At 39.8% G+C, this 18,035-nt stretch overlaps 1 long non-coding RNA gene across 1 annotated transcript; it reads right to left on the bottom strand.

Annotated features, from left to right (window-relative positions):
• Positions 1-251: 251 nt before the first annotated feature.
• LOC126983716 (uncharacterized) lies at positions 252-16,635 on the bottom strand. The gene is made up of 4 exons (XR_007736170.1): positions 16,613-16,635; positions 3,720-3,836; positions 2,552-2,688; positions 252-436 (listed from the first exon to the last, which is right to left on the bottom strand). It is a non-coding gene; the product is annotated as an uncharacterized LOC126983716 (long non-coding RNA).
• Between the last annotated feature and the right edge of the window lie 1,400 nt (positions 16,636-18,035).

Here is an 18,035-nt window from a genome sequence, read left to right on the forward strand (position 1 = left end):
TCTTCAGCGAGTAATTATAAGTTTAATTGTAGTGCGGCGACTATGCCTGATGAACGAGCCTCCCATAACCCACTTAGCCAGTGTGGTACCTCTTTGGCTGACTCGGTAGGGAGTGGCTCTCCCGTCACGCTGGTCGCGGGTTCGATCCCAGGCAGCCGGCGAATACCCTGATCTTGATTAATTTCTCGTGTGTTTCGATACACGCAGAGGACATGTTGGGAAATAAAGGAAATAGAAAAATGAAGCTCTCGGGGCATGACATAATTCTCTCAGCATATCCAGTTAAATTAATCTGACAGGAATATGATGATGAAAGGTGTGATGTGACAGCCGCTGCATGCGATGAAGTCTATTTGTGGCCGTTCCCGTAGCATGAGTTCTTGTTTAAATCTTGTGTAGGTTACGGCTCAAACTGCCATCTCCTGTCAGCCTGTCCCTGCAAGTAGAACAGATTGAGGTCATTCTTCATTGATTTATACTATTGGGTGTTGACTGTCATGTGTTTGAAGATACCCTAAACTTAACCTAACAAAACCATAACAAACACCATACGTCTAGACTCCGAAAATTCATATATGCTTCCTTACTAATGAGATTTTCTATACAAGGTGAGGTCATTCTTTGTTGATTTATACCACAAGATGCTTTGGTAAATGGAAGGCTTGTGTGTGCAGCATTTGCTTAGATCTTACCCCAATTGTCAATGGTTCAGATAGTTCTTAGACAGTGTTTTTTGCAGGTTCATTGTGCCATCAGGCTGTATAGATACCACTGATTGGCTACTGTGTTGGTTAATATATTTTTGTGATTCTGATTTTTATCTTTCTACTTGGCTCATTCTACTCTTGCTTTCTGCATAACAAAAGTCAACACATAAAAGTGGATTGGTAGAACAGCAGATGATCACAAGCAGGTAATTGACAGCAGAAAATAATCCGCCAAAACTCAGACAGAAAGAGATAAAAATGTCAGATAAACGGAGTAGAACCTCAACGCAAGAAAGAGTTTAAGTGTGTGTGTGTGTGTGTGTGAAAGTAATTTTTATCCTGTTCCTACATCCAAGCAGGTGTGAGAATGAACAAAATAAAGTGCAGCAGTAAATATCATACTTTCTTTCCCTTTATGGTATTAAAAACAACTGAATGACAGCCGAGTGGAACGTGTCAATGGATCCTGCCGGGAGGTACTGTATTGTCCTGGATTTACCATTACCGTGAAGTATATAATGCAGGAAATATTCTAAATAGTTAACATTAATGATAGATTTGAGACACTATAGTACTACGTGACATTGGAAAGTTGCTTACATGAATATTTGCTCAGAGGGGATAGAGGGATACTCATCCTCATACACCTTACCAGCAAGTCATAAAGTACCTGAATGATTAACGAGGCAAAAGGAAGTGATGGTGACAATATCAAAACTACAATATCTGGTCATACTCTTCACAGACATCCTCCTACACTTTTCCAACAGGTCATAAACTACAATATCTGGTCATGCTCATCACAGACATCCTCCTACACTTTTCCAACAGGTCATAAACTACAATATCTGGTCATGCTCATCACAGACATCCTCCTACACTTTTCCAACAGGTCATAAACTACAATATCTGGTCATACTCATCACAGACATCCTCCTACACTTTTTTAACATGTCATAAACTACAATACCTGGTCATGCTCATCACAGACATCCTCCTACACTTTTCCAACAGGTCATAAACTACAACATCTGGTCATGCTCATCACAGACATCCTCCTACACTTTTCCAACAGGTCATAAAGTAACTGAATGATTAATGAGGCAGAAGAAAATGATGGTGACAAGCAAGAAGAAAATTAAAATATCTGGTCAAGCTCTAATGCAGAGGCTCTCAATCTTTTTTCAGTGGTGGCGCCCTGAACTTATATAAACCCTTTTGTGGCACCCCTTTTTCACACACACCCCTCCTCACATGAATTAACTTCTTATACACAATTGTACCTGTTTAAATTACTTTCATTAATTAATTGAAATTATTATCCATACTCAGACCAAAATTAATATACGGTACAGTACGTGCCCAGACATGGAACTCATCAGTAGAATTAGATTAACTTAAGAGTTATAAATGCAGACTAACATAAAAAGAAAAAAAGCTAGGATTCTAAATTAATAATAAACTTGTGGCACCCAGTTTGAGAACCTCTGCTCTAATGCATTTCCCACTCACCCCTCCCTGCCCCACTCACCCCTCCCTACCCACTGACATAATGAATAGAGAGTTAAAGCTATATGCAGGAAAGTATACAATAAATAATTAATTGCCATACTCTAGTAACATGATCTATTCTAGGCCAGCAGTAATTTTAATCAACTGAATTTTGATGTAATTAGGTAATCACAAAATATGGAGTTATTGAAATTGTAATTGAACTCTTAATTTAAAAAGCAATTGCTATTTTAATTAATTGACTGAATCATGTAATTACTACAAGCCTGATCTATTCCTTATCCATGTCAGAAAAAAATATATATACTGATAACAAGATTCCCAACACCAACCTGCCAAACAAAGCCGGTCAGGTGAGTGGGTGGGCGGTGGGCGTGTCCAGTGAGACGAGGTGGCGGTGGTGAAGGTGGGGTTAGGGGAAGGGGCGTCTCCATCTCTTCTGCTCATCTCCTCTCTTCCACGGCTGATCCTGGAGAACAATGACTGGTTAATAAATAGCGAATGTAAAATGAAACCAAATCACATTAATAGATCTGAGCCATTTTGATTAACCAGAATTGAGTTGCGTATGCTTCGCTTGTTAAGTGTTGGTTTGTGGTTGAATATTATTGATGGTATTTATAGAAAACGAATGCTTGAACAATTAGGCCTAAGGTAGCTTCGATATAAACGTTCCTCCTCGTAATTAGCTTAACCCCCCCCCCCCCCACACACACACACAAGCAAATAGGCCTATGCACTCCTGTCTTTTTTTTTATATATGCCGCCGGGCGAATTAAAACTATTATTATCATCATTCATTAACTATAGTATTTCGGGTTACTATTTTTTTTATAGTGAACAGCTTCCGGACGAGCTAAAAATATCACGTACTATCAATTAACGTCAAGGCCACTGATGTCAACTCCTCCTCCTAATCACAATTCTAACACTGTCAATCACGATCTAATACTTCTAATCATAGTTCATAATGTACGCTTAATCAATCTAACCACAGTGAACACCATAAACGACTTGTATAACACTAAGCACATAACAACCAACCACCAATCATCTAACAGCCTCGTTCAGTTAACAACCAATTATCAAACATTCACCTGAAAATCTCACCGGCGTTTTAATCAAACCCAATCATTGTTCATAATACGCCTAATCAATCTAATCACAGCGAACACCGTGACTTGTATAATCCTAAGCACATTAACAACCAACCACGAATCACCTAACAGCCTCGTTCAATTAACAACCAATTATCAAACATTCACCTGAAAATCTCACCGGCGTTCTAATCAAACCCAATCATTGTTCATAATACGCCTAATCAATCTAATCACAGTGAACACCATGACTTGTATAATCCTAAGCACATTAACAACCAACCACGAATCACCTAACAGCCTCGTTCAATTAACAACCAATTATCAAACATTCACCTGAAAATCTCACCGGCGTTCTAATCAAACCCTCAACACAGGTATTCACGCAACTATTGTCACTAACCTCAAGTCATGGGAATTGATGTAGTCGTATACGCTAAGGGACATCTGCTTGAAGGCGTGGATAAGTTGCTTAGAATCAAGGCCGAGCGCGCACACCTCCGCCCCTTCCACCTGTTGCCTGTTGAATGATAGATTGATTGATAGCCGCCAGGTGAGACCATGGAGGTAGAATTAGTGGAGTCGACATCAACCCAATTAAGTGAATCCGCCCGACCTGTCATTTTTACGGCCAGGTGTCAGGTTTTGTCAGGTTCAGGTCCCTCTTAATGGGCTCGGCCAGGCTCGCCCGCCCCCATCATTTGGCCGTAAATTTGACAGTTCGTCGGCTTCACCTCAATGAATGGGATTAGCGCACCATTGCCAGATTATCGTACTCAAAGCATAGTATTTACCGGTTTCTGACGCCTAACTATTGCCAAGAAACATCAGGATCTGACTATTTTAACGATAACTATAAATGAGTTTCGTTATTGGAGCCCAGAAGACAAATTTTGGGTAGGAAGTCGGGAAATATAAGCGGCTGAGTACGACAATCTGGCAAAGTTGGGTTAGCGGGACTCCACTAATTCTACCTCCATGGGTGAGACAGGTGCGCCGTGAACCGAGCTGCCAGACGTACAATAAAACAGAACTAGATAAAGAAAAGCTATACAAAGGCTACTAAGCTCTCTATCATCTTGCTACTATGCTGAATATATAAACAAAGATAAGAAAATGCTATATAGAGGCTAGTATGCTGGCTATTATCTGGCTTCTATGTGTAAGCAACTAGAAAGATTAAAAGCTATATACAAGGCTACTATCTATTATATATCTGTGCTACCGCCGATCACAGAGATATATAGTTGTAAGATTATTCGTCCATGTATGAAAATCAGAATCTTACTATATCTCTCTAATCGGCGGTGACAGTTCTAAGATTTCATACATAGAGGAATATATCTCTAATCGGCGTTAACAATCTTGCTCATGTATAATATCATGTATAACCAAGCAGATAAGAAGCTATACAGAGACTACCAAACTCACTATTCTTTTGGTATCATGTATATTAGTCAGTAGAGTAATATATAGTAATTTCTCTATAGGCTGTCATTTTTATTTTTTTTACATCAAAGGACACGACTCAAGGGCAACAAAATAGATAATAGATAACAAAAAAAATAATAGTTAACGGTAAAGATTAGCCAAAAGAGAGGTCAATTTCGGGTGTGTAGGTATTTAGTTAGAGTGTACATATTGGTTGAGTACTCGTTTCATTTTCTCATTTTCAACGTTGACTGTTTTCCAGATAATGTTTTAAGGTACACTATAGCAAGTTCAGGTAGTTAGACTTGGTGTGTGTGTGTGTGTGTGTGTGTGTGTGTGTGTGTGTGTGTGTGAGAGAGAGAGAGAGAGAGAGAGAGAGAGAGAGAGAGAGAGAGAGCCGTGGGTGTGTGTGTGTGTGGGTGTGTGTGAGAGAGAGAGAGAGACGTGTGTGTGTGTGTGTGTGTGTGTGTGTGTGTGTGTGTGTGTGTGTGTGTGAGAGAGAGAGAGAGAGAGAGAGAGAGAGAGAGAGAGAGAGAGAGAGAGAGAGAGAGAGAGAGAGAGAGAGAGAGAGAGAGAGAGAGAGAGAGAGAGAGGTGTGTGTGTGTGTGTGTGTGTGTGTGTGTGTGTGTGTGTGTGTGTGTGTGTGTGTGAACCTTGTCGGTCACGCATTAGCCAGGAACGGTCACACAGAGGAGAACAAGAACAAGTGCAAGATGAAAGAGAATATAAAGAGCATGAACAAGTATATCAAGGGCAAGTAATAAGGACGAACAAGAAGATGAAGAATTAACAAGAACAACAAGATTAAGAAGAAGAACAAGATAAAGATTAAGAACAAGAAGATGAAGAAGAACAAGATAAAGATTAAGAACAAGAATTGATGAAGAAGAAGAACAAGAAGATGAAGAAGAACAAAATAAAGAAGAAGAACAAGAAGACGAAGAAGAAGAACAAGATAGAGAACAGGAACAAGAACAGCAAGATGAAAAATATGAAAAACAAGAAAAACAAAAACAAAAACGAGGTGAAGAAGAACAAGACCAAAAAAAAAATAACAACTAAAATAACAAAAATTGAAGAAAAATATGACGCTTACGATAAGGATGAAGGTGAAAACGAAGATGACGAAAATGAAGGAGAGAAAGAGAGATAGAGGAAAGGGAAGACGCCAAATACGGAAGGGAGGGAGGGAGGGAAGAAGGGAGGGAGGGAGAGAAAATATGGGTCAATAACAGCTTGCGGGAGCCTTACTTTCAACAGCCAATCAGAACACAGCAAGCAGGTGAAGGAGAGTTTCTATTGGACGAGACGAGAATGATGGAAAACACAAACAAACAAACCAGAGAGAGAGAGAGAGAGAGAGAGAGAGAGAGAGAGAGAGAGAGAGAGAGAGAGAGAGAGAGAGACGTATGTATGTGTGTATGTGTGTATGTATGTATGTATGCTCATATGAATATTTTCCTTTATTCTCAATCATTCTTTTTTTATATTACCTTAGAATCACTCACCATCGTCATCATCATCTTTCCTTTCACTTTCACAAACAAGGTCGAATGAAAATGAAAACAAACAATAAATAAACAAACAAAAACAAAAACAGGCAATAAGGAAAACCCAGACAGTAAGTATATCCGTTTTTACCTGTGTTTTTTTCTCTCTCTTCTTCTCGTTGAAAGTGAAAGGAAGGAAGGAAGGAAGTGGGGAAAATGACCGCTTTGAAGGTGACCGCATTCGCCGAGATCATATTCCTGGAAGCCTGCGTAAAGTGCGTAGGGGGAAGGGATGAAGGTGAAGGGAACGTAAAGGAAGGGGAAATGTATGGGGAGGGGGGAGGATGAAAGAGAAAGCTATAGGGAGGTAAGGGAAGAGAAGGGAAGGTGGGTAAGAGAAGGGAAGGGATGGAATGGAAGGGAAGGGAAAGGAATGGGAAGGAAAGGTAGGGAAAGGGAAGGGAAGGGAAAGGAAGGGATGGGAAGGTGGGTAAGAGAAGGGAAAGGAAGGGAAGGGAAGGAAAGGGTAAGGAAAGGTAGGGAAAGGGAAGGGAAGGGAAAGGAAGGGATGGGAAGGTAAGGGAAGGGAAAGGAAAGGAAGAGGAAGAGAAAAGGGATAGGATGGAAAGGAAGAGAAAGAAGGAAAGAAAGATGAAGGGAGGAAGGGAAAGGAAGGGAAGGGGAGAGGGTTGACGGAGAGAAGTGAGAGACGGGATGGGAAGGAAAGGAAGAAAAAGAAAGAAGGGAAGATGAAGGGAAGAAGGAGAGGGAGAGAAGTGTACGAAGGATGAGAAGGAAAGGAAGAGACGGGGAGAACGGAAAGGAAGAAAAGGAAATCAAGAAAGAGAAAGAAAGGGAAAAAACGGAAAGAAAAACAAAATAGAGAGAAAACGATAAAAAAGAAGAAAGACACGATTCAAGATAAAAAAGACGGAAATAAAAGAGAATGATGAAAGCAAAAGAGAACAAGATAAACAGAAATAATGAAGGAAATAGCAAAACGAAATAATAAAGGAAGGAAAAGAGATTGCAGGAGGGGAAATTCGTGGGCAGGATGAGGCTGCTGCTGTGACAATTGAGATGCAACAAGAAGGAAAAAGTAGGGGAGGAAGGAGGAGGAGGAAGGGAGGGAGAGGGAGAGGAAATTGTATTAGGTAAGGAGGAAGTGAGGAGGAGGAGGAGGAGGAGAAGGAGGAGGAGGAGGAAGGAAGTGTGACGTTGAAATGACGCACTTGGTTTCGTAATGTTGCTAGAGTGTTCTACTACTACTACAACTACTACTACTACTACTACTACTACTACTACTACTACTACTACTACTACTACTACTACTACTACTACTACTACTACTACTACTACTACTACTACTACTACTACTACTACTACTACTACTACTACTACTACTACTACCACTGATACGAGGTTGTTATTTTTGGTCTAGTTACTGTTCCTACTACTACTACTACTACTACTACTACTACTACTACTACTACTACTACTACTACTACTACTACTACTTCTACTTCTACTTCTACTACTACTACTACTACTACTACTACTACTACTACTCCAGCATCCGGGACAGGTAAACGGCAATGACGTCATACAGGTGAGCAAAGGTGATCGACAATGCAGGTAATTAAGCGCGACAGTGACCTTGAGAGAGAGAGAGAGAGAGAGAGAGAGAGAGAGAGAGAGAGAGAGAGAGAGAGAGAGAGAGAGATATGGCGAGTGTTATTAGTCAGATATTATGAAAGGAGGAAGAGGAGATAAAAAAAGGAGGCTGTGAATGAGGAGGAGGGGAGGAGGAGGAGGAGGAGGAGAAAAGTAGGGAAATAAATAAAATGAGAGGAAACAGAAAGGAAAGAGAAGGAATGAGAGAATATAGATAAGAGAGGCAGGAAGAAGGAAGGAAGGAGAGAAAGAAACTGGTCGGGAGAAAAATGATTGAAGGAAAGATGAAGATATGAAAGAGATAAAGAAAGAGAAGATAAGGAATAAGGAAGAGGAGGAAGAAGAGGAAGGGAAGAAATACAAGATGGAGAGAAAAACGGAAGGAAAGATGAAGATAGGAAAATGTTAAGGAAATGGAGATAAGGAAGAGGGAGGGAGGAAGATAAGGAAGGAGGAAGAGGAGGAAGAGGAAGAAGAGGAGGAGGAAGAGGAGGAGGAGGTGCGTGACAGTCAGTAGTGAGGAAGGAAAAGTGGAATGAAGCGTCCTTGCAAGGGTGTGTCCTCCTCCTCCTCCTCCTCCTCCTCCTCCTCCTCCTCTTCCTCCTCCTCCTTCGAAGAACTAGTGAAATTTAGGAAAACTCTGCGAAATGGGGCAAAAAAAAAAAAAAAACTGCTCTCTCTCTCTCTCAATCAGGTGCCGTGTTTTCTCACAGTCATTCAGGCGTGTGTGTGTGTGTGTGTGTGTGTGTGTGTGTGTGTGTGTGTGTGTGTGTGTGTGTGTGTTTATCAAATATTAGACATCCATTGACAAACAGACAAATAATTAACAAAAAATATTACTAAACAAACTTCAAACATCATTTATCTATATTATATTTTTTTTCGTTCAATTTCTTATCCTTCAAACACTTTTACTAATCGCTTCCAACAAGTACAATCGCCTCATTATAATCATTAAGTCTGCTTATTAACACGTCATTACAATCTATCTTCCGTCATTATTATTAAAAGCATCTCCCATTATCATTTTTTTTATCATTATTTTATCCTATTTTTTCCCGCAAGCCTCCGCGCGCAAGGGAAAATGAGCAACCACTTAGCTCGGTTTTCCTTGATTCTGTGTCAGGGTCGTTTTCTTTCACGTTCACGTTTAATGGGTAACTGAAGGTGTTTCCTGAAAGGGGTGGAAGAAGGGAGGAGGAACGGGGAGGAGAAGGAAGGCCTATTGCACGGTATACGATCCCTTCTCTTACCTCATTCTCTTCCTCATTTTTTTCCCTATCTTTTATTTCCCTTTTATTATCTTTTGGTCACTTGTTTATTTTCCTTCCTTTATTTCCTTTCCGTTTTATCTCCATTTTCTCTCCTTCCATTTTTTTTCTCCCTTTCTTCTTCCTTTCTGCTTCCTTTTTATGTATTTCTCTTTATTATTCTCCTTTTTAATGTCTTTCCTACTGTTTCCCTCTTACTTTCTTACTTTTTATCCCTCCTTTTTACTTCCCTTTTCTTTCCGTCTTTCTGTTTCCCCTTCTGCGTTTCTTCTCTTACTTTTCCTCCTTTTACTTTTCTACCGTCTCCTTGTTACTCTCTTCCCTATTCCCAAATATATAAAAATAAAAACAAATAAAACTAATGAAAAAAAATAATAAAGTCAAACTATAATAAAATAAGTAAATACCTCGTGTGTGTGTCTGTGTGTGTGTGTGTGTGTGTGTGTGTGTGTGTGCGCGCGGGCAGGTGAGGAAGCGGAGGAAGAGGAGAGGAAAGAGCAGGAGCAAGAGCAAGAGGAGGAGCAAGAGGAGGAGGAGGAGGAACTAGAGGTGAGAGGGAAGGTTAAGGTTGGAATCCCCACTCACTCACTTCCCTACACTGCCCTCAGAGGAAGGTCACACACGCAGCCTTGGTGTGGTGGGTACTTTCCTGCCCGCTGACGGCGGCCGCGGCGTGGACTGTTGCTGGAGGGAGAACTGTGACGTAAGGGTATAACAACTTTTGTTCTGTCATCGTGGAGAGAAAAGAAAAAGAAAATGAACCAAAGAAGAAAAACAGGGCACCAGATAGAGAGAAGAGAAAGAAATAAAGAACAAACTCTCTCTCAATTTTTACAGCAATGCAACGATGCAGCAAATAAAGCGAACAGAATGTTGGGCTTCATTAAAATAAACTTTTTATTCAAGAATAAAGATGTAATACTTCCGGTTTCCAGTAGTTTAGTCAGACCCCACTTGGAATATGCGGTACAGCTTTGGTCTCCCCACCATGCAAAGGATATTGCTAAATTAGAAGCTTGTGTTCAGCGTCGGGCAACAAAAATGATCCCTTCTTTGCGCAACAAATCCTACGAAGAGAAGCTTTCCCCTTAACATGTTCTCTCTTGAGAAACGTCGCCTCCGAGGAAAACTGATCGAATGTTTTAAAATACTTAATGGTTTCACGAATGTGGACAAATCAAAATTGTTTATGATCGATGACACTTTGCGAACGAGGAACAATGGCACAAAACTTAAATGTAGACAAGTAAATTCAGACTGCACCAAATTTTTCTTCACCAACGTTGTAGTGCGAGAATGGAATAAGCTCCCGCCTTCAGTGGTCCAGTGTAACACGATTGACTCCTTTAAAAACAAGCTCGACCGTCACTTCCTTCAACTTAATATCAACTAGCGTTGAAATGCAACGTTTTGGAGTCTTCTGATTAATGTAGAATCACTTAGGTTTAAGGACACCACCTAGTCTGGACCATGGGGTCTGTGTGGTCTGATTTTCTATGTAAATATATGTAAATTTATGTAACTATATAAATCTCTCTCTCTCTCTCTCTCTCTCTCTCTCTCTCTCTCTCTCTCTCTCTCTCTCTCTCTCTCTCTCTCTCTCTCTCTCTCTCTCTCTCTCTCTCTCTCTCTCTCTCTCTCTCTCTCTCTCTCCATTGCTTGACCTTTTTCGATCTCGTCTCCACAACCTTGATACACGAGATAAACCAAAACGCGACCCGGAAAGTGTACCTCCGCTCTTTGGGATGCAGGAGGAAGACGATTAAGAAGAGGAGGAGGAGAAGGAGGAGGAGGAGGAGGAGAAGGAAGAGGAGGAGGAGGAAAAGAAAGAATATATATATGGACACTACTCAATGCAGGAGGAGGAGGAGGCGGAAGAAGCAAATAAAGGAGGAGGAAGAGGGGGAGGAGGAAGAGGGGAAGAGGATAAAATGGAGGAAAATATATCTGGACACTATTGAATGCAGGAGGAAGAAGACTGTGAGGAGGAATAAAAGGAGGAGGAGGAGGAGGAGGAGAAGGAAAAATCATAAGCCGCGAAAAAATATTAAAAAAAACTCCTTCGCCAACTATCCTTAACCTCCTTTGTCATATTAACCTGATCTACCTTAACCTAACCTAACCTGACCTGACCTGACCTGACCTGGCCTACCACTGTCCTATATACAAGAGCGTCACATCACATTGCCAAACAACTACCAATCCTTTAAGACCTTGGCCGGGGGAGCTGTTTCCGCCGACCTGGGAACACCAATTCGTTACACACATCATCTATACGGGACACAAGTTGACTCATTCTTGTTACACTTTCTCGCGGGCCTTTCACTTATATGGAACAGGAGACGGACACACAGACGGACAGACAGAGAGGGAGAGATGATATAGAATGTTAATACAGAAAGGGAAATACATGGACATCGAGAAAGATATTACAAAGAGAAGAAGAAGAGAAATAGAAGAGATAATTAGTGTGTTAATAAGGCTGACTTTCCACTTACAGAAATAAAGGTATACAAAGAGAGATAAAGAAAATAAAGAGTGAGAAAGATATTACAAAGAGAAGAAGGAGAGAAAGAGAAGAGATAATTAGTGTGTTAATAAGGCTGACTTTAAACTTACACAAAAATAAAGATATACAAAGAGTGATAAAGAAAATAAAGAGTGAGAAAGATATTACAAAGAGAAGAAGGAGAGAAAGAGAGAGAGAAACAAAGATATACAAAGAGAGATAATGAAAATAAAGTGTGGAAATAATAAATAAAGGCTTTTTACTTACATATACTGAGAGACAGACAGAGAAAAGAGGCTAACTGTACGAAAAATAAAGATTTTCACTCATACAAAAACATAGATAGACAGAGAGAGAAATAATGATAATTGTTAATATATTGAAAGTCTTTATCTAGTTCATTTTCAGCCGGTTATTTTTTCACAGACAGAATACATAAGGGCACAAGAACATAAGGGGACAGCTAATAGAGAGAAATAATTATAATTGCTAAAATATTGAAAGTCCTTATCTAGTTCATTTTCAGTCCCTTTTTTCACACAGACAGAATACATCAGGACACAAGAGCATAAGGAGACAGCTAATAGAGAGAGAAATAACGATAATTGTTAAAATATTGAAAGTCTTTAGCTAGTTAATTTTCAGTCCTTTTTTTCACACAGACAGAATACATCAGGACACAAGAGCATAAGGAGACAATTTGCACGAGGCCGGTAGGGGTATGCGAGGCAGATCCTGTGAACCTAATCCCACCTAACACCACACACCCAGGTTGACATTGACTGGCGCTCCGGGGAAACCCATACACACACACACACACACACACACACCTTCTACTTCTACGGAATCGATTAAAAAAGAGAAAGTGCTAAAACAAAGAAGGCAAGTTCCCTCTTTTTCAATCGAGGAGGAAATACCAGCGCAATGTTTTCGTTAATGGTATAAAGTGAGAGTAAGAAGAGCTCTCTCATCATGACTAAACGGTTTCCAGAGGAGAGTTTCGAATCGCGAGCATGACCTCTCCTTCCGATTCTGACCCGCTTTCGTATACTCCTTTCTCTAAGCCTTCATCTTTCTTGTTCTTACGTTCTCTACCGCGTCGCATGTTCGTCAGTGTGCTTCGCTTAGTGGGCGGGAAAGGATGCATGCGTTATGGTTCTTCAGGATAAGCTTTCGGTAAGTAAAGTGAAGGGTCATTTGAGCTGTTCTTTATTAATGTATCTTTTTAAGTAGTAGTAAACGAAACAGCTTAATCAATCAATCAATGGGGGCATACGCCGGGGGCGCGTCGCCCCACCCACTCTATACGACGCCAAGCCCGAGGGTCCCTCCGGGCGAGTCTCCATGCAGGCTCCCTTCCCAACCCGAGTACCTCCCGGCAGGATCGATCGACTTGCTCCAGCCACGAACTCCGTGAGCGTCCCCTTGGCCTCCTCCACTCAGGATTGTCTCTTGCAGAGACAACCCGGTGAGCAGGATCAGCTTCCGGAAAACGTGCCACGTGCCCGTATAGCCGGAGTTGGCGTTGACGGACTACGCAGGTAATATATGTCGAATCAGTCTCACGGAGTAGTCGCCGGTTTGACACAAAGTCATTCCAGCGATATCCCATGATTCTGCGTAGACACTTATTACCAAAGGCATCAATCCGCCTCTCCAAGTCCCCATTTAGTGTCCATGTCTCACAACCATAGAGTAAGACAGGGAGCACAAGGGACTTGAAGATCCGGATCTTTGTCCTTCCGCATAGGTACCGACAACGCCATATACTCGTGTTGAGCGAGTCCATAACACCGTGGGCCAGACCAATCCGCCGTAAGACTTCCTGGCCAGACTCACCGTTGTTATGAACTACGCTACCAAGATACGTGAAACTTTCTGAGATCTCAACGTCCTCGCCACAGCTTAAGGACATAGGAAATACAAGAACGACCGATGATAAACCCTAACGAATTAAAAAAAGAAAAGAAAAAAAGAAAAATAGCCAAAAAGAAATTAAAAAAATCGCTAAGAATACAAAAAAGCTAATAAAAAAATACAAAAAAGCTAAAAACTACAAAATAAATCACTAAAAAAATATTAAAAACTCCACTATAGGCAATTTATTTCCCTACTCAGTCATACATTCCCTGAAACATTACACCGTGAATTCATTAAACACATTCTATTTTCGTGGTAAAACAACATCATTTACTTATCCACTTAGACTATTTACCTCGGACACCTTTTTCTTCCAGGTAAAACACATTAGGGTCATTATGGTAACCCGCCCAGGTATTTCCAGGTGGTGAGAGGAAGGGAAGAAGAGGAAGAAGAAGAAGAAACCCTTGATAGGCATACCTTCGCCTTATTGGGCAGGTGCTTGCTGGTGGTGGTGGTGGTGGTGGTGGTGGTGATTTGAGAGAGAGAGAGAGGGGGGGTGGGGGGATGGGTAGAGAGAATAGAGAAAGAGAAGAAGAAGAAAGAAAGAGAAATAGAGAAACAGAGAAGGAAGGAAGGAATAAGAAATACGGGAAATGAAAACAAGAAAGAAAGAAAGAAAGAAAGAAAGAAAGAGAAAAGAAGAAATAAAGAACAAACGAAGAAGTAAAACAAAGAAAAAAAAACACCGAAAGAGGGCAAAGAAAAAAGAAAGAAAGACATGAAGAAAAGATGAACGGATGGAAAAAGTGTGCAAGAAAGAAAGAAAGAAAAAAAAGGAAAAATGAAACAGGAAACAGAAATACGAACATACATACAAAAGAAAGATAGACAAAGCGCTCGAGAGAAAGAAAGACAGAAAAAGAAAGACAGAAAGAAAGAAAAAAAAGAGAAAAAGACAACACTAATCTAACCACAAGAAGGAAAACAAACCGGGACAGGATGAGAGATAAAAAAAGAGAGAGAAAAAAAAAATGAGAGAAAAGAAAAAAAGATAAAATAACAAAATAAAATAATGATTCACTTCTGCGGATACGACGTGACAATGATGATGATGATGACGATGATGTTGATGACGTTTGTAAGCATAATGACCTCACTGCTTAAAGGTCATGAAGTCATCGCTGAGAGTTATCATAAGAGGAGGAGGAGGAGGAGGAGGAGGAGGAGGAGAAGGATAACGAGATGGAAGGAAAGGGAGGGAAAGAACAACTGATGATTAAGAAAAGCAAAAAGGTCGATGATGAAAGAAAAAAACGGAGAGAGGAGAAAAAAGTGATAAATGAGAGAGAAACGAAGAGGGAGGAAAGGAAGAAAAGAGGAAAAAAGGAAGCGTGGGGAAAAGGTGAAGTGAAGGAGGAAAACGGAGAGGAAAGAGAGGAAGAAAAAGAGGAAAAGAAAAAGGTTAGAAAGTGGAAGAGAAGACTGAGACGAAAGAGAGAAACAGAGAGGGAAGGGAGGAAGGAGAAGAGGAAGGAAAGAAGGGAAAGGAGGAAAAGAAAGAAAAGAGGAGAAAAAGGAGGATGAAAACTGGAAAGATAAAATGTGAAAAGAGAAAGAAAGAAAGAAAGAAAGGGAAGGAAAGGAATAGAAGAGAAAAAAAGATAATAAAACCAAAAAAAAAAGGGAGTTACGAGAAAGAGAGAAAAAAACTGGAAAATAAAGAGAAATAAAGAGTTAGAAAGACGAAATTAAAAAATAAGGAAGTTAGGAGAGAGAGAAAACTGGAAAACAGAGAAATAAAGAGGTTAGAAAGACCAAAGAAAAAAAAGGAGTTAGGAGAGAGAGAAAAATAAAAAAAAATAAAGAGAAATAAAGAGATTAGAAAGACAGAAGAAAAAAAGGAAGTTAGGAGAGAGAGAGAGAGAAAAAAAAAGAAAAATAAAGATAAATAAAGAGATTAAAAAGACGAAAGAAAAAAAGAGAGTTAGAAGAAAGAAAAAAATGAAAAAGAAAGAGAAATAAAGAGATAGACACAAAAAATAAAATAAAAGAAGAGAGACGATGCAAAGAGGTAGAAAAAACCCATAGATGAAAAAGATGAGGATTAAGAGATGAGAGTAGAAGAGAAAGGACATTGCGAGAAAGCTTATCAGTGAAGTTACATCCTGAGTGAGTGAGTGAGTGAGTGAGTGAGTGAGTGAGTGAGTGAGTGAATGAGAGATACCAGTGGGAATGCCTGTCCTAGTTAACGCACACACACACACACACACACACACACACACACACACACACACACACACACACAGACAGACATGTCGTCACACTCGTAAACAAGTTATGACGTAAACAAAAAGTATGACGTCACGATAGGCTTAGAAGGATAAAGGTGTCTCTCTCTCTCTCTCTCTCTGACCTGGTGACCCTTGCAAGTGTGACCTTTCGTAGATCTGAAGGTCATGTTTTGTCCTGCAACCGACCCCCCCCCCCCTCCCTTCCGCCCCCCCATACGTCACATCCCCTAAAATGCGTCAGTAACAGTAGTAGTAGTAGTAGTAGTAGTAGTAGTAGTAGTAATAATAATAATAATAATAATAATAATAATAATAATAATAATAATAATAATAATAATAATAATAATAATAATAATAATAATAATAATAATAATAATAATAATAATAATAATAATAATAATAATAATAATAATAATAATAATAATAATAATAATAATAATAATAATAATAATAATAATAATAATAATAATAATAATAATAATAATAATAATAATAATAATAATAATAATAATAATAATAATAATAATAATAATAATAATAATAATAATAATAATAATAATAATAATAATAATAATAATAATAATCGGATATCTTTATATAAGTTTGCATAGTCATTATCTTTATCATTTTAATTCACACACACAAAAAAGAACAAACAAACAAACAAACAAACAAACAAATAAACAAACAAACAAACAAACGAAAAATACCGCCGCTGACTCATCCATGAATAAAAATAAGAGTGATTACAATAAACAAAACCTTACCTGTGACCAACACCTGAGCGGCTTCCTCTTAATGACCTTATTCGGCGGGGCTGGAGGCGGGGCGGGGCGGGGGGACAGGTGGGGCAGGTAGAAGTCGTCCTTACCTGGAGGTGGGAAAACTAATCAGCCGCTGCCCAGGTAAGAAATCAAGGTATGAATATAATAAACTTTTTTCTCTTTATTTTATTTCTTCAACTGGCAGTCTTTTCCACCTCTCTGAAAGTTAAAATTGCTGTAGAGTTCGATTTATTTTTCCATATCAATAACTTGCTTTACATTAACTTACTTCTCTTACTAACATTTTCCATACTAACATGTTTTATACGTAGCCAGACACACACCAACTTATTTCATACTAACTTGCTCTTCATACTAACCTCATACTAACATACTTTTCATACTAACTTATTTTATACTAACCTGCTTCATACTAAATTCCTCTACTTTAAACTTCTTCATACTAACTTACTCTATACTGATTTGTTTTTCATCGTATCCGCTCTTTCAACCCGTCGATTGGCAAGAATTCGGCTTTCACTGGTACCCTGGTAACATATAGTCCCAGGTCTTTCTTTGCCTCTGTGGTGGATAGTGGAGTGTTTCCCATGTGGTATTGGTGTGCTGGATATCCTCTCTCAAGGTGCAGGACTTTACATTTTTCCTCATTGAATTGTAGCAGTCACTTTTTGTTCCATTCCTGTAGCCTGGTAATGTCTACTTGTAGGAAATCCGCGGCCAAGGGATCCTTCTCAACTGCATGAATTCACAAATATTATCATCAGACATTGCTATTCCACTGCAATATAAAAGCCTTTCCAAACACTTCTCATCTCTGTCTGGTGTTAGTGTACTCCATCCCGCCTCGACAAAGGTTCAAATAGTCTATAGTTCAAATAGGCAATACACGCAGCGCCCCACGCGGCCGCCCGGAGAACTATCAAAGAGGTAATTTTCTAGTGAACTCGGCTTGTTTTTGTATTTCGAGATTCACGGATACAAGTTAATGTCAAGACCCAAATGCCCAAACACGGTGCCTGCTAGTCGGAAAATAATATATATTACTCATAGCTCGTTGGCTCTGAGTCCTGTGTCTATTTACAGCGTATATGACCTCTGAACGCCGGATGTGTACGCGGGCCGAATCTATCTCGTGAACGGCAGGAGGCAACATGAGAGGTTTTGTGTCTTGAATATTTCGTTCATGGCTGTATTTCGCTATTTAACCCTTACCCTGCAAATGGCACGGATTTGGCCTTCACTGGTAGCCTGGTAACATCGAGTCCCAGATCTTTCTCTGCCTCTGTGGTGGATAGTGGAGTGTTTCCCATGTGGTACTGGTATGCTGGATTTCCCCTCCCAAGGTGCATAACGTTACATTTTCCTTCATTGGGTTGTAGCAGACTTTTTGTTCCATCTCTGTAGC

Source organism: Eriocheir sinensis, chromosome 54 (assembly GCF_024679095.1).
Source record: "Eriocheir sinensis breed Jianghai 21 chromosome 54, ASM2467909v1, whole genome shotgun sequence".
NCBI classification, from domain to species: Eukaryota; Metazoa; Arthropoda; class Malacostraca; order Decapoda; family Varunidae; genus Eriocheir; species Eriocheir sinensis.